Source organism: Macrobrachium nipponense, chromosome 3 (assembly GCF_015104395.2).
Source record: "Macrobrachium nipponense isolate FS-2020 chromosome 3, ASM1510439v2, whole genome shotgun sequence".
NCBI lineage: Eukaryota > Metazoa > Arthropoda > Malacostraca > Decapoda > Palaemonidae > Macrobrachium > Macrobrachium nipponense.
In genome coordinates, this window is record NC_087202.1 from 33,650,436 (window position 1) to 33,668,754 (window position 18,319).

The following is an 18,319-nucleotide window of genomic DNA, read 5'->3' on the forward strand; positions in this document are numbered from 1 at the left end:
GTGGGAAAAGAATGTTAATAGGGTTAGGGTTCATCGGGCGACACAGGTCTTTCCCCAGAAATAGATTTTTCCTACGTCAAAATCCCTTTTCTGGTGTCGACCTGTGTCGGCCGATGAAAATATACCAGAGAATGCTATACAAGTTTCTAGTACAAAATTATATGTAAAACCAGGTTAATGATATTCAGAATAAAGAGTTATGAATAGTTTACTATTTAATCTTAATATTATAACTTAAATTACCATTCAACAATTGTAAGAAACAATTTCTTAATATATACTTAACAATAACAGTATTGACTTGTACAATGTTGAAATTGTACATATTATTTCTTAAAATATCCTTAACCATAACAGTATTAATTTGTTCAATACTGAATTGTACACATTATTAACCCATTGGTCATAATTATGTGTCATGTAGACCAATCAAAGTATTATACTATACTCAAAACAATACATAATAGCAATAATAACTATATATAAATGTGCATTCTATAACCTAATCTGGCAGCGGGATCGACAACAAGCATCTAGCCCGGTCCGGAAAAAGTATGGTGGGGAGTGTGAGCGAGTCATGCAGGTAGAAGGGTCATGGAAAGGGAGATAGTCAAAGGAATAGTTCCATTCAAAAGTTTCTAAGGAGAACCGTCAGTCTGTTCTTCGGGAACCACCACAGTACCAACTGCCACTGCTGAAAATTTTAAGGCCTGTAGGTTTACTAGATAGTGGCGTTTGAACACTGCTGGGGACTTCCAACCTGTGTACTTTTTTAGGTCTTCAAACTTCGTTTTGAAAATAATTAGTTGAGGTGGCAACTGCTCGGATATCATGGACATGTGGGAGTGAATCCGGATTGGCTTGTTTAATAAAGTAAAGTATCTGTTGCCTAATTCCTCTTAAAGTTATTGTGCTCCCTTTTTCTCTAATAAAAAGAGGACCCATTGTTATTTGAGATGTTCTGGTCATAAAGGTTTTAAGTGTATGAACAGGACATAAAGATTCATCTTCTGGAAGAGGAATAAATTCCCAAGAAGACCACCTATTTTGTGGATCCTCATTTTTTGCTAAAAATTGTCTATCTGGTGAAAGTAAAACTTTCTCAGATTGGAGGTATTCCACATGTCCTGGATTTCTAGAAAGGGCTGACAATTCAGAAATTCTAGCTCCAGAGGCCAGAGCTACTAAAAATAATGTTTTTCTTAGTAGTGCTGAATAAGAATAGTTATCATTGTCCAAGTCTGATGCCAGTTTAAGAACATCGTTTAAGAACCATGATATTGATTGAGGACGGTTGACTGGTCTCAAACGTGCACATGCTTTTGGAATAGAGGAAAAGTATGTGTCTGTTAAGTCAATATTGAAACCTACCTGAAAAATTTTTCTTAGGGCAGATTTAATTGTGGTAATAGTGCTGGCAGCTAAGCCTTTCTCATGTAATGATCTAAAGAAAGAAATTGTAAGATTTATATCCATTTTTTGTATATTCATATCATTCAAAAATATAGCCAGTTTCTTCACTGCGGAATCATACTGTCTAATTGTGGAATCTCGTTTATCTGATTCCACAAATAGAATATTTAATGGATCTGTATTTGCTTCTTTTTGTGCTGCAAACTTCATGAAGTCCATAAAGTTAGGGCATTTAGAATTCTTGAGGAAGCTGACACAGTTTGCGTTTGTACTATTTGTGTTAATCGGGGATGGAATCTTCTGGGGTTTGAGTTTCATCTCCATGATAAGTGGATACCAATTGCTCTTCGGCCAGTTGGGTGCCACTAGTGCCATCTGGCCTCTGAATGATCGTAGCTTGTGTAGTACCTTCAAGAGGAGGTTCACTGGAGGAAACAGATAGATTCTCTCCCATTTGTTCCAATCTAGAGACATTGCATCTATAACAAAGGCATTGTTGTCTATGTTTGGAGCTACATAGCAGGCTAGTTTGTGGTTGGACTCCGAGGCAAAGAGGTCTACCTGAAGTCCCGGAATCTGATTCGTAATCCATTTGAATGAATTGTTGTCCAGTGACCATTCTGATTCTAGTGGAGTCATTCTGGACAAGTTTTAGGGCTGTTGCCTTGTATAATAAGGCGCCCTATGAGGTAATGTTTACTTGCGATAATCTTACGCTAAGTCGGTTGTATTGCACTTCCATATTCATTGTAGTGTCTTGGGGGTTTGTAGATCACTTACAAAGTCGGTATTATCTTCTTTGGTTATGACGACGATGTGTTAAACTCATGATGATTCGGTGAGGAGGTTCTTGTAGAAAACACGAAGTATAAAAATATATATATTCTTCTGAAGTTTTACATGGTGAAGATCAGGTATGATTGTACAAGTCTTCTATTGATGATAGCTCGATCGCTTCTGCCAATGATGATGGCTAATTCTATTCTCTCTACATGATAAAGCTTAGGTAAAGAGATACTGGTCTTCTAATGACGATAGCTAACTCTATTCTGCCTTGTCTACCATCTCGGTTACAAGTCATAAAGGAGCAGACAGTAGCTCGAACATATGAACATACAATCAGATGACATAGTTACTAATCACGTAGGCCGCTTGAGCTATAGGTCACGGTGTTTGTCTCAAGCAGGAAGCTTGGACTAAAGTTTATAAACAATTGAATGACTACAGGTGACGGCATGTCAACTTAGCCTACATACTTTATGGTATACGTCATCTTTAGCGTCTCTAGTCTGATCACATTCCTGCAAGCAATCTGGTTGACCTCTTTAGTTTTAGTCTTTTATATATATGGACTAACATTCTGTATTTATATTATGTAATCATTACACAAGGAGTCTGCTGCTACATTCCTTACTCCTGCCAAATGAATTGCTGACAGATGCCAGTGGTTTTTTTCCGCTAATAGGAATATTGCTATCATTACATGATTCAATTTGTTGGATTTGGACCCTCTTCTGTTTATGCAATGGACGACTGTAAAGCTGTCCGATACGATTCTAATGTGGATCTTCTTGGACGGTTGTAATTTTCTCAATGTCAGGAACACTGCCATTGCTTCCAATACATTGATGTGGAATCGACGGAATGTTTGTGACCATGTCCCTTGAACTTTCTTGAGGGGTGAATATCCCCCCCAACCGCTCAGGGATTCATCTGTGTGGATGATCAGAGATGGGGGAGGAAATTGTAGCGGAATTGATTTGGATAGGTTCCGTTGTTTCGTCCATGGAATAAGTCTCTTTTTTAGAATATCTGGAATTCTTGAAACTTTGTCTCTGAATTTGAGATTTGCTCTTGATCTCCAAACCTGATTGATGTCCTTTAATCTGGTTTTCAATAGAACATCTGTCACTGATGCGAATTGAAGGGAGCCTAGGATTCTCTCCTGTTCCCTTCGAGATGACCGCCTGTTTTTGACAAAGCGTTTTGTAGCTTTTACTGTCTCCTTGACGTACTTGGTCGGTAGGGATAGCTTGTGATTGTTTAAATCCCACTGAATCCCTAACCATTGGAACTGTGATGCTGGAGTCAGTCTGGATTTTGCCACATTTACTTGGAACCCTAGATATTTTAGGAATTCCAGTACTTTGGATGTTGACCTTTGACACACTGATTTGTTGTTTGCCCAAATTAACCAATCGTCCAGGTAGGCTACTAATAGTATTTCTTTCTTCCTCAATTCCTGAACTACTGTCTCCCCTAATTTCGTGAACACCCTGGGTGCTATATTGAGTCCGAAGGGCATTACTTTGAATGAGTAGGCTTTCTTGCCTAGCTTGAATCCTAGGTATGGAGAGAAGTTTCTGGCTATTGGGACATGATAGTACGCATCTGTAAGATCTATAGAGGTGGTGACGGCCCCACGGGGAAGTAAGGTCCGTACCTGTGAGATTGTCAGCATATGGAACTTGTCGCAGTGAATGTAGGAATTCAGCCGAGACAAATCCAGGATTACTCGCCTTTCGTTTGAGTCCTTCTTTGGGACACTGAACAGACGTGCTTGGAACATTATGCTCTTCACCCTCTTTATGGCACGTTTCTGAAGAAGATCCTTCATATACTCTAAGAGGTCCTCTGTTGGTTTTTGAAAGAAGCTGACTGGAGGGGGAGGGCCCTTCTCCCACTTCCAGCCTAGACCTTTTGATATTATACTGTGGGCCCATGGACTGAAGGTCCATCGGTCCTTGAACAAGTAGTCTCCCCCCTACCTGGGAGATCTCACTGGTTGGATGTTGGTTTAGTTCCTCTCCCTCCTCGGAATCCTCTACCCCTGGCTCCACCTCTGAATCGGGAGCCTCCTCTGGCTCGGCTACTCCCAGCATGTCTGCTATATGGGCGAAAAGAACCTCTCACCTCATAGGCAGGATTAAATGCTGGGGAAGCCACAACCTGAGATGAAGTCGAAGGTTGAGGTTCCGAGTTTGGTTGGACTAACACATACTGTGGTGTTGTTACCTTTGAGGTGGACAGCACTGCCTGCATATATCCATGAGGACTGGCCGTTTGGTAAGGGTTATACCTTCTCGCCTTCTTTTTAGGCCCTTGTTGATGAGAAGACGCATCAAACTGGCGCTTGGAAGGAAGACCCCACCTCACTCTCAGACTTTGGTTAACCCTGGCTGCCTCGTGCAAGATTGAATTTATCTCCTCTCTGGGGAAGAGGGTTTCTCCCCAAATGGATGATTTAATCAGCTTATTTGGTTCATGTTTGACTGTAGCTCCAGCCAAAACATGTTTCCTACAGGCCCTTCTTGCCATAGCAAAGTCATGCACGTCTGATTGTAAAGTCTGTAAAAGACTTTTTGTCAAGACCTGAAAGACTGCTTCGTCTTCATAAGTGGTAGCTAAGAACTCCGCCGAGGTGACGGAGTTGATAGTCCTGGCTAACCTCGTCCTTGCCTCAAATTCCCCCTTGATCAAATGGTCGGGAAGTTTGGGCAACTGTTCGGAGAACAAGTCCGAAGCGCAATCCGGCTCCAATTTACCAGCAGTAAATGTTGCCGGAGCGTTTATCCAAATGTCCGAACCTGTGGGCAACAGCAAGGATGTAGGCTCTGTTTCCCTCAGGGTCGGTGTTGGCTTGTCCTCGTTAATGGCCTGCAATGTTAACTCCGTCACCTTAGTTGTACAAGGTGACGGAAGGCCTTCGGGGGTGACAAACATTGTGTACTTCCCCTTATGCGGTGTCAATTTGGTGTTGACACAATTTAGTTCTGTTAGAGAACGGACCCAGGCAGCTTGGGCCTGTTCTCTGGGGAAGATCACTGTTTCCTTTGGTACTTTATCAACTCTGACTAGCACATGTTGTGCTAGTATGACAAAGCCCGGGAACGGGAACTGCATACCGGCTGGGAATAGCTCGTAATCCTCAATCGGTCTTGTTCCGCACCCCTCAATTGTTAGCCTCCCTTCTACGAAGGGAGCATTTAGGGCCAACCTCCATGGGTTTTCCTTATCAAAGGGTGGAAGCTTTGAAGCATCCGGAACCATCATTGATAGGGCTGGTGTTCCGGATCTAAAGAGACCAGAGAGCATCTCCTCAATGGGCCTAATTCTCTCCGTCAGTGACGAGAGAGCCTGATTGGAGATGTCTGTTGTTGGCCCGAGGCATGCGTCTAGCCTCTGATCAAAAACTCCAGTAACCCTGGCTAACAGTTGGTTAGTGAAGTCAACCGGGTCAAAAAGCTGTTCCGCCGCCCTTAAGAATGACCCTGCTCCTTCGGTAGGGGAAGGATTTATGGCAGCAGGCTGAATGAAAGAGAATGTCGACGGCTGTGACACCGAAGACATCTCAATCGCCGCTGGCGGAACAGACTTGATCTTCTTTAAAGTCTTCTTGACTTTAGGAATGACTGATGGCATTCCTTGTTCATTAGAGGGTTTCGTAAAACCTTTAAAGGATGTATTAGAAGAAAGGGAAGGAGAAGGACTGGGACTGGGATGGGAACTCGCCCCACTTACCTCCCCACCTACCTGTTCCATCGGCTCGATGTTGATGTCGATCGCTGCTACATCGTCCATAAGGTCCTGCTGCTCCTCTAAGGCGGCCATCGTCTCCAGACGAATGGCTTCGATGAGGGGTTCGGCTCTCTCCCTGGGCACCGCTGTTGTCATAGTGGCGCCCGAAAAGATCATAGCACATAGGCCAGCATCCAATAGGTAGGGCAGACCTTTTGGTGCGTTCTTGCCAAAACCCCCCACCCATTTACGAAGGGACACCCTTGCGTCGTGGATGATCGCCTTGTCCGCCTGTAAGTTAATCCCCGTTTTAGTGGCGGATTCGAATAATTTACAGATTTACATAACTATATTACCTATTATATGTAAGACAATCTCGTAAAATCCTTACCTGTTTTTCAGTCAGAATTGAGACTAGCTCATAACAGATGGTACAGGCGTCTGGATGCCAGACCACGTAGTTGTCCAAGGGTACCGCGCAGTTGGCATGCGAGCGGCAGACTACGTGGCCGTAGGGATTTCCCAACGCTGCATGACACCCCTCCGCTTGGCAACGGACCACCTGTAATGTGAAAAAACTCAATGAGTTTCTTCCCTTTGATGGTTTGTTGCTAAATTATCGACGAAATACTTCGGAGCCGAAATATTCCGTCTTAGGCATGCAGGCAGTCATTTTCTAGAAAAACCATGCATTTTCTTCTATTGGCGGAATATTTCGTTGCCGAAATATTCCGGTATAATTGTAATTAGTTATATACAACTTGTAATTTAAGTTATAAACTCGTAAGTTTATTACTGATAATATTTGTCGCCGAAATATTTCGTGGTCGACTGATTAATTCTAAATAACTAGGTCGTAAAACTCGTAAGTTTTAGTTTGTCGGCGGAATATTTCGTTCCCGAAATATTCCGTGCTGACGTACATGCCTTAATTTTTCCAGAAAATGAATCTTATTTAGGTTTGTCGAGGAAATACTTCGTTGCCGTAGTATTCCGGTATCGACTTATTAGTGGCTTAGACTAAATGTATTCTTATCTAGGTTGTCGGAGAAATACTTTGTTGCTGAAGTATTCCGGATTCTACTTATTAATAAATGGCTTAGACTAATAAGGCTTACATTTGTACACTTATCTAGGTTGTCGGCGAAATACTTCGTGAAGTATTCCGGTACCGACCTACATAATAAATCTCATAAACTTCTAGGAATAATAGTATAAACTGAGTATTCCGTTCGGAGGCATGTTTATATTAAAACACCGAACTTCGTCGGTGTCAGAAAAAAGACATGGCGTACCTCTATAATTGCTGAAGCTAGGAATAATTCAGTCTGAATTCCGGCAATGCCGAACTTCGATAACTATTATCCTTCTACCTTGCCTCTGATCGCTCTGATTAAAAGTATTCTCTGTTCGCCGAAGCTCCAGAGATAATATAGTAGAGATATTATCGTAATAATATCTATTATTCAATCTTTGCGACCAGAGGTTTGTAAGCAATAGTTTATGTTGCTTGGCTATACCCCTGATCTAAAGTGGATCCACTCTTAGGCTACGTAGCCTAGATTTTTGCTGACTGGCCGTGGCCCGTCGCGATCGGAGGTGGTCCAACCCGGTCAGGAGGTTATCCAGGTAGGCTATGCACATAATACCATTACTTAGGTTATTTATTGATCTAAATATAACAATATATCACAAGGTGCATAGGAGTTATCTCTTAATATCTAGTACTAATCTACGTAGTCCATAGTATCACTTAAATTCCCATTCGTAATGGGCACTTTTCCCCTGAACGTATCAGCAAAGTCATTTATAGACGTAGCTCGTTATGACGAGAAAAACATGCATTTAAGCTTATTAGGCTTATCAATTTAAGCTAACTAGGGATAATTAAACCATGTATCCGGTTAAGGATCAAATATGGTTACCATTATAAGACTAGCCTAGGTTCGAGAATGGCTCGCCAGCACCGAGATCTTGATGTAACAATATATAAGCCATATTATTCTAAAATGTAACTAATATCCGTTCTAACAGAAATATCACCGTTTAAACTTATAAGCAAAACTAAGCCTATATTATAATTTTACATATGCCGTGCATAATTCGTTGTTGCTATGCTGATGCTCAAAATGGCGGCCCAGCCGGCGACACCCTCAACTCATATTTTGAGGGGCCTGGACTGATAGCATACTTAATATGACTTAAATATGATAAAAAACCAAATTGGGGTACTCAACTTCGAAGCAGCAGAAGATTGGGCACTCATAATGAAAGAAATTAGCAAAATCCACAATGGAAAAAGCACAACGAAATTCTCGTTAGTTGAACGCACAGCTCTATTAACAGGAATGGAAATGGCGCGTGGGTAAGTAGTAGTAGTGGCGAGCGAGGACGAGTAGTGGGATTTCGTTGTAGCAGCTCCCACCAAAGGGAGGGATTTTGAAGGGAATCTTCTAAATGGCAGAAGTCCTGTGGTTTGTGGTAACACAACGCCCCTATACTATACCGACACCCTTTGGGTGATCGCGCTGGGGGTAGTAACCTCAGCATAACTATGTTATTTTTTCTCTGGTATATTTAGAGTTTATACTAGAAAAATGAGTAACGGATTTTTCATCGGCCGACACAGGTCGACACCAGAAATGTATTTTTTATGACTGAATAATCACATTGACCATTAATTACTTCTTTCATAGCATTGGTTAAGTTTATAATGCACTACCATTTATATATAGGTACTGATATATGCTAGTATAAAGTTATATTAATCAAATTTTATTAGGGGTATTTATTTAATCAAAACCTGGAGTAAAATAAAGAACACAACTTAATAAAGAAAAAAGGAGTAAAAAACTAGACAAAACATGCAGCTATTGATATGATTGCTTATGGAAGGATAATTTATATATCCATTAGTAGACAAATAAGTTGAATACCAATGAATGTAAATTGATTGATTTTTACAAGTGTTAATCATAGCAAATATACTGTTACTGATATGTATTGTAGTGAAAATAATTGGCTAAGAAGATAGACTTTTACGTACTTACTGAGACTCAAAACCTTGGGTTGGCTCCTAGTTCTGTCTGGTGCTGACAATTATAGTTGGATTGGTTTTGGAGTTGTCCACTCTTGTCTTTGAATTTTGTGAAAAAAAGAAGTCATTTATTATCTTGAAGAATTGGCAAGACATGTGTGACAGTTTTCGTATTTGATAATCCAGCAACATCTAAAGATGAAGTGGCCAAAGCGAGTGAAGCTTTCCTCCTTTCTGTGTACAGATCAGTGAAAGGTGACGTATGTCAAACTTTGGATACATATCCCTTTTATGAATACAAGAGAACTTTAGCAATAATGTCAGTCAAATCTGCATTTAATCTCTCTAACCACCAACAAGTGATGCAGCTTGCTTGCACTCTTTTAGGGCATTCTAGCAAGTACAAAATTGAAATGGCAACCGTCTCTCTCCAGTCGAATGGGGATGGGAGTCTTGCAGAACTGTACTGAAACCAATACCTTCTATTAGTCCTCCAGCTGTAATTGCTGCAAAGGCTGTCATCATCAGTGTGAATGTAAGAGGGCTGGTTTATTGTGTTCATCCACATGTGACCAGTGGCATGGAGTTGGATGTGAAAATTCACAACCATTTGAGGGAGAAGATAAATTGGATAGTGAGATGATATAAAATTTATTTTGAAGCGAGCACATATGCTCAGTTTGTGCTGTATTTATTTACATATAATTCAAAAAGGGATTTTGACGATGGAAAAATCTATTTCTGGGGGAGGACCTGTGTCGCCCGGTGAAAAATCCCTGTAGTTCATTTTTCAAGTATAAATATATCCTAAATATACCAGAGAAAAAGCTTACGTGGTATGCTGAAGTTACTACCCTCAGCGCGAGCACCCCGAGTGGTGTCGGTATAAGTAAAGGGGCAAAGTGGAAGCTACTATTCACAGATCCTCTGCCACTTGGAAGATTCCCTCTCCAAAACCCCTCTGCGTTGGGAGCCGTTCCAAGCACCACCCGCCTCACCTTCCACTCGCTACTACTACTAATACCCACGCGTGTAGCTCATTCCTGGAATAGACCTCCAGGCTTGGATTGGCCAAGGGTGGGGTAAAGGAAAAACAAAAGAAATGGGCTGGGTTCACCGGGCGACACAGGTCCTACCCCAGAAATAGATTTTTCCTTTGCCAAAATCCCTTTTCTGGGTTCGACCTGTGTCTGCCTATGAAAACTTATAAGAGAATTCCATTCAAGCTAAATAGATATCAAACCGGTATATAAATGGAGGTTAATGAAACCTAAGGTTCATTGAAATTGAATTTAATGTTTAAACTTAATGCAAAAATAAACTTATATACTACTTAAACTATGTCTTAAACTATGACTTAAGAGTAATATTTACAAGAAACTGGTAATTGCTAATGTACAACATGGTACTCAAGCTAACTGGACGGGATATGTACAGATGGAACGTAAAACAATTATGGCTTTACGACCAATATCACAGTAATATATACACATGTTCCAATGGCAGGATGGCCAAGGCCCAGCCCGGCCCGGAAGAGATAGGTTGGTGGGGAATACAAGCGAGTCAGGCAGGAAGGAGAGAGTATTAGGGAAAGGGTAACAGAAGGGGTAAGAAGGAAGTCTATAAGACACAATTATTTGGGGGAGACTATACTTCCCGCTGCCACTGTTGGGAATTTAAGGGCCTCTCTATTTTTGAGATAGTGGCGTTTAAATACTGCTGGAGATTTCCAACCCGTATACTTCTTCAGGTCCTCAAAGTTCATGTTTTGAAAATAGTTAACCCTTAAACGCCGAAGCGGTAAAAAAAAATTGTCTCCTGTGTGCCGGAGGTGTTTCAGAGTGAGTGCGGAAGCGGAAAAAATATTTCTTTCAAAAAATCACAGCACGCTTAGTTTTCAAGATTAAGAGTTCATTTTTGGCTCCTTTTTTCGTCATTGGCTGAAGTTTAGTTTGCAACCATCAGAAATGAAAAAAATTATCATTATCATATATAAATAATGCGATATATGATAGCGCAAAAACGAAATTTCATATATGATTGTATTCAAATCGCGTTGTGCGCAAAACGGTTAAAGGTAACAAGTTACTTTTTTTTCGTTGTAATGTACACTAAATTGCGATCATTTTGGTATATAACACATTGTAAAACGATAAAAGCAACACAGAGAAAATGATATCACAAAATAATGCATGAATTCGTAACGAGCGGACGTAAACAAATATTTTTTTCAAAAATTCACCATAAATCTAAATATTGTCTTAGAGACTTCCAATTTCTTTCAAAATGAAGACAAATGATTGAATATTACTATACTGTAAGAGTATTAGTTTACAATTGCAGTTTTCGACCATATCTGATGAGTTAAATTTGACCGAATGTCGAATTTTTTTATATATATTTTTTTATATGCAATTATTTCGGAAATAAGAAAAGCTACAACCTTCAAATATTTTTCGTTTTATTCTACATAAAATTGCGCACATTTTCATATATAAAACTCTATGAAATGCCTAATATGAAACGGAGCAAATATTCCGAGAATGGGACGTACGCATTTCGGAGATTTGTGGCGGGGAATCCGCGTGCGGAGGGAAGGAAAGTTTTTTTTTAAATTCACCATAAATCTAAATATTGTGCTAAGAGACTTCGAATTTGTTTCAAGATGAGTATAAGTGACTGAATATTACTAGACTGTAAGAGTTTTAGCTTACAATTGCGTTTTTCGACCATTTCGGTAGAGTCAAAGTTGACTGTACGTGGTTTTTTTTCTATTTATCGTGATTTATATGCAAATATTTCAAAAATGAGAAAAGCTACAACCTTCAATTATTTTTTGTTGTATTCCACATGAAATTGTGCTCATTTTCATATATAAAACTTTATGTAACGGCTAATTTAAAATGGTGCAAACATTACCACAATCGCACGTATGATTTTTTCGGAAGAGTTACCTCGCGGACGTAAAGAAAATGTTATTTTTTTCATAAATTCACCATAAATCAAAATATAGTGCTAGAGACTTCCAATTTGTTGCCAAAATGTAGGTAAATGATTGAATATTACTAGAATATAAGCGTTTTAGCTTACAATTGCGTTTTTCAACCATTTCGGTAGAGTCAAAGTTGACCGAAGGTTGAAAATTTGTCACATCATTTTTTATATGAAAATATCTTAAAATTGATAAAAGCTACAACCATGGGTTGTTTTTAGTTGTATTGTGCATGAAATTGCACACATTTCCATATATAAAACTTTATGTAACGGCAAATTTAAAATGGTGCAAACATTAGGCTAATCGCACGAAAAAAATTTATCGGAAGAGTTACCGCGTGGACGTAAGGAAAAAGTTTTTTTTCATAAATTCACCATAAATCGAAATATTGTGCTAGAGACGTCCAATTTGTTGCAAGATGAAGGCAAATGATTGAATATTACTAGAATATAAGATTTTTAACTTACAATTGCGTTTTTCGACCATTTCGGTAGTCAAAGTTGACCGAAGGTTGAAATTTTGGCACTTATCGTTATTTATATGAAAATATTTCAAAACTGATAAAAGCTACAATCATGAGTATTTTTTGGTTGTATTTTAAATGAAATTGCACACATTTTCATATGTAATACTTCATGTAAAGGATAATTTAAAACGGTGCAAAAATTATGTCAATGTGACGAAATAATTTTTGAGATGTGTCACTGATACTTTTTAGTGCGATAAGAAAGAAATTTGCGCTTGCGCGCCTGCGTAGCGATTGTAAACAAAACAACGCCTTGATCCGTGAACTCCCAGCATCCCCCAGGGCGCGTGATTCAAAAGTTTTCGGCTGGTAGGCCTATAAGTATTTTTCCGCGAATTTTTAAAAAAACTTTTTTGAGTTGACGTATAGTACGTCCATTCGGCATACGGGAGACATTTTGACTCGACTTTTAATGTGTCCATTCGGCGTTTAAGGGTTAATAGAGGTAGCCACTGCTCGGATATCATGGACATGTGGGATTGAATCCGGATTGGCTTGTTTATTAAAGTATAGTATTTGCTGCCTAATACCTTTCAGAGAAATTGTCCCACCTTTCTCTCTAATAAACAGAGGGCCTGAAGTCTTTTGAGAAGTCCTGGCTAGTAAGGTTTTCAGGGTATTAACCGGACTCAATGATGTGTCCTGCATGAGAGGGAGAATTTTCCAAGGAGTCCACCTGTTCTGTGGGTCCTCGTTTTTAGCCAGAAATTGCCGATCGGGTGATAGCAGGACTTCACCTGACGGGAGGAATTCAATATGGCCTGGATTCCTGGAGAGAGCCGAGAGTTCAGATATTCTGGCGCCTGAGGCTAGGGCCATTAAAAGTAATGTCTTCCTAAGAAGGGTTAGATATGGACATGACTCATTGTTAGAGTCCGAGGCAAGTTTAAGGACATCATTCTAGAACAGGAGACCGTCTTGGGGGGGGTCTGCTGGTCTCAAGCGGGCGCATGCTCTTGGAATCGAAGAGAAGTATGCGTCTGATAGGTTAATATTAACACCTATCTGGAAAATTTTCCGTAATGCTGATTTTACCGTAGTAATGGTACTGGCGGCTAGAGCTTTCTCAAAAAGAGATCTAAAAAATGAGATGGCCAAATTTGTGGTCATCTCATGGGCATCTGAATCCTTTAGAAAATTGGCTAATTTCTTAACTGCTGAATCGTATTGTTTGACTGTTGAATCCCTCTTCTCTGATTCAATAAATAGGATGTTTAAAGGATCAATGCTAGCATCCTTCTGAGCCGCAAACTTCATGAAGTCCATAAAGTTAGGGCACTCAGAATTCTTGAGGAAGCTGAAACAGTCTCGAGTTTGTACTACCTGCGTCAGTTTCGGACGGGGGATCCGTTTGGGCCTGAGATTCAGTTCTAGAAGAAGTGGATACCAGTTGCTTTTTGGCCAGTCGGGGTGCCACTAGAGCTACTTGGCCTGTGAAGGATCTCAGTTTGTGTAAGACCTTCATCAGAAGATTCACTGGTGGAAATAGGTAGATTTTCTGCCAGTTGTTCCATTCTACGGACATTGCGTCTGTGGCGAAAGCTAGTGGGTCTAGGTTGGGAGCCACGTAGCAGGGACTTGATGGCCCTGAATTTGATTGCCAATCCACCGGAAAGAATCTGCGTCCAGTGACCACTCCGACTCTAGCGGAGTTGTCCTTGACAGTGAATCTGCAATGACATTCCTTACTCCTGCTAGGTGAACTGCTGATAGGTGCCATTGATTCTTTTCTGCCAGCAAGAAAATCACCAGTAATACGTGATTCAATTTGCTTGACCTGGAGCCTCCTCTGTTTATGCAGTGGACTACTACTAGACTGTCTAGACCAGTCTTATATGTTTCTTCTTGGCCGGAGACAGACGTTTCAGGGTCAAGAACACTGCCATTACCTCCAGGATGTTGATATGGAACTGGCGGAATGTCTCCGACCATGTTCCTTGCACCTTTTTGTGCTGAGAATACCCTCCCCATCCACTTAAGAGATGCATCCGTGTGGATAGTTAGAGACGGAGGAGGGAATTGCAGAGGTACTGACTTGGTCAGGTTCCGGTGATCCGTCCATGGACGGAGCCTCTTTGTCAGAATAGGTGGAATCACTGAGATCTTGTCTCTGAGTTTGATATTGGCTCTCACCTCGGTGGTCGCGGGTTCGATTCTCGGCCATTCCATTGAGGAGTGAGAGATGTGAATTTCTGGTGATAGAAGTTCACTCTCGACGTGGTTCGGAAGTCACGTAAAGCCGTTGGTCCCGTTGCTGAATAACCTCTGGTTCCATGCAACGTAAAAACACCATACAAACAAAAAAAGATATTGGCTCTTGTTCTCCAGACTCGATTGATATCCTTCAATCTGGCCTTTAACAGGACGTCCATCATGGACGCGAACTGTAGCGAACCTAGAATCCTTTCTTGGGCCTGCCGAGAAGCTTTCTTGTTCTTTAGAAACCACTTCATGGCTTTTGCTGTTTCTTTTGCCTTTTTGATTGGGAGAGATAGCTCGTGTCTGTTCAGGTCCCACTGGAAACAAGAAGCTGGGGTGAGCCTGGATTTCTCCCTGTTTATCTGGAATCCCCTAGTGATTCCAGAAACTGCATCACCTTGTATGTTGACCTGCGGCATTCTTTGACGCTGGTTGCCCAAATGAGCCAGTCGTCTAGGTAGGCTACTAACAAAATGCATCTCGTTCTTAGTACTTGTACTATCGTCTTTCCTAGTTTGGTAAATATTCTGGGCACAATGTTGAGCCCGAACGGCATGACTTTGAATGAGAGCCTGTTTCCCTAGTTTGAAGCCTAGGTACGGAGAGAAGTTCCTTGCTTTCGGAACATGATAGTAGGCATCTGTAAGATCAATAGAGGTGGTGATGGCCCCACGGGGAAGTAAGGTCCGTCCGTACCTGTGAGGTGGTCAGCATGCGGAACTTGTTGCAGCGAATGTACGAGTTGAGATGGGACAAGTCCAGAATCACTCTTCTTTTGCCTGAGTCCTTCTTGGGGACACTGAACAGACGTCCTTGGAATTTTATGCGCCCCACTTTCTTTATTGCTTTCTTCTGGAGGAGGTGCTTTGTATAGTCTATCAGGTCCACCGTAGGCTTTTGATAAAAGGTGACTGGTGGAGGAGGCCCTCTCTTCCAACTCCACCCCAAGCCTTTCGAGACTATACTTTGGGCCCAAGGACTGAAGGTCCATTGGTCCCGGAATAGACACAGCCTCCCTCCTACCTGCGGACTCTCACTGGTTGGGTGCAGGTCTGGAGCTTCTACCTCTTGATCTGCCTCGTAGTCGTGGGCCACCTCTGGCCCGGCTACTTCTGGCATGCCTACTATAGGAGCGAAAAAGATCCCTCGCTTCATAGGTAGGTTTAAAGACCGGGGAGGTTACTGAAGAGGTAGACGGCTGTGGGGCTGACGGAGTTTGTACTAGGACAAACTGCTGTTAGGGGTGCGCTTTAGAGGTGGAAGGTTTTCTGACCTGGGAAACTGGCACTGCTTGTACTATCGCTTGTGGACGCGAGCCCTGGTAAGGGTTATACCTCCTTGCCTTCTTCTTGGTTCTGACTTGGTGTCCGGGCCCTTCTGACATTTGAAGGGGAGACCCCAACGAACCTGAAGACCCTGGTTGGCTCTGGATGCCTCCTGTTGGTAACCTCCTCTTTTGGGAAAAGGTTTTCTCCCCAGATCGATGACTTAATGAGCCCTTTGGGCTCATGTTTTATCGAGGCACCTGCTAAGACGTGCTTCCTACAGGCACGTCTTGCCACAGGAAAATCGTACAGGTCTGACTGGAACGTTTGTAAGAGCGCCTTAGTCAGAACCCTGAACACCTGCTCCTCAATGTAGGTGGATGCTACCAACTCCGCCGCAGTGACGGAGTTGATAGATCTTGCCAGTCTGGTCTTTGCTTCGAATTCCGTCTTCTCTAGGTGGTCTGGAATCCTAGGCAATTTCTCAGAAAACAGGTCGGAGGCGCAGTCCGGGTCGAGTTTACCTGTGGTAAACGTCGCTGGAGCGTCCTTCCAAAAGTCCAATCCAGTAGGAAAGAGAAGGGAGGTAGCCTACGTCTCTCAGTACTGGTAGAGGTTTCTCCTCCGCTGCAGCTTGCAGCGTTAATTCCGCCACCTTAGACATGCATGGTGAGGGAATGCCGTCCAGGGTCACAAACATTGTAAAGGAGCCCTTATGTGGCGTTAACTTTGTGTTAACGCAACCCCATTCGGACAAGGTGCGGACTGGAGTGTTTCGAGCTTGCTCTCTCGGGAAGATAACCGTCTCCTTCGGGACTTTATCTACCCGGACTAGCGCATGTTTTGCCAGCCTCACAAACCCGGGGAATGGGAATTGGAGGCCTGGAGGAAACAATTCAAAGTCCTCGATTGGCTGGGTTCCGCGCCCTTCAATTGTCAGTTTCACGTCCAAGAACAGGGCATGCAGCACCAGCCTCCATGGATTCTCCTTGTCAAAAGGAGGAAGCTTGGACGCGTCCGGCACCATCATGGATAGCGCCGGAGTCCCGGAGTGGAGGAGTCCGGAGAGCATATTCTCTAAAGGCTTTATCCCTTCAGTCAGAGATGTAAACGCCTGACCGGAGGTGTCCGGGACTGAGGCGAGGCGTATCGCCTCAAGCCTCTGATCTATCACTCCACTAACCTTCGACAACAGAAGGCTAGTGAAAGCTTCTAAGTCAACACCAGACTCCGCCGCCTTGGGAACGGTGGTCTGTAAACCCATTCCCACAGTAGGGGAAGGGTTTAAGGCAGCAGGCGACTGTGCAGAGGTCGACGGCTGTGGGGCCGAGGACAACTCTGTCGCCGCTGGCGGAGCTGGTTTTGACCCTTCTTTAGGGTTTTTGTCTTTAAGGTTTTTACTTTGGGAGCGACAGAAAGTGCTCCCGCAGCAGGAGGGGTGGGCCTGGAGAAGCCCAGGAAGGAAGAGGAAGAAGAAGGAGTAGGACTAAGAAGGAGACTCGCCTCACTTACCTCCCCACCTACCTGTTCCTCCGTGACCATGGGTTCTACGTTAATGTTGATGGCCGCTACATTGTCCATCAAGTCCTGGTTGTTGGTGGTCGGCATGGTTGCCAACCGGATGGCTTCAATCAACGGGTTTGCTATCTCCACTGGAACCGCTGTGTTGGCTGTGGCTCCCTGAAACAGGAGAGAGCAAAGTCCAGCGTCCAGAACATATGGCTGTCCCTTTGGGGCTTTCTTGCCAAAGCCGGCCACCCACTTCCTTAGGTTGACCCTTGCCTCATGTCGAGCTGCTTTCCTCGGCTTGTCAGGGAGGAATCGTATTAGTACATTGCCTGGAAATAAAGTCTGTATAACATCTTATTAAGTCATTATAACAGTACTTATACACCAATGGTGTAGCGAAGTACTTACATGCTCATCAACTAAAGTAGATACCATTTCATAGCACACTGTACATGCGTCGGGGTGCCAGACCATGTAGTTCTCCAACTGTACCGCGCAGTTGCCGTGTGAGCGGCACACTACATGGCCATATGGCTTGCCTAGGGAGGTGGGGCACCCCTCTGCTTGGCAGCGAACCATCTGCAATTGGAAATTGTTTATGAGCACCGAACTTTGGCAAGTTACGAAGAGAGCATGCACCTTAACTTAGATGGGTCAAGATCTATTCGCTACATAGGTTACACAATAATGATATAGTACATCGCTATAAATCATGCAGAGACTGGCGCAAACCCGCCCTTGAACCGTTGGGGAGGTGGCCTTTTATTTACGATGTAAACTAACCCACTCCTCTGTACCCCCAACGAAAGTCAAGAGCGAGTTAAGCCTACTCTAAATCTCACTTCGGATAAGGTAAA

At 42.5% G+C, this 18,319-nt stretch overlaps 1 protein-coding gene across 2 annotated transcripts in view; it reads left to right on the forward strand.

The window, feature by feature from the left end:
- LOC135221697 (protein argonaute-3-like) overlaps positions 1-18,319 on the forward strand; it is a 699,537-nt gene that overhangs the window by 119,360 nt on the left and 561,858 nt on the right. The gene's annotated exons all lie outside the window — the stretch shown is intronic.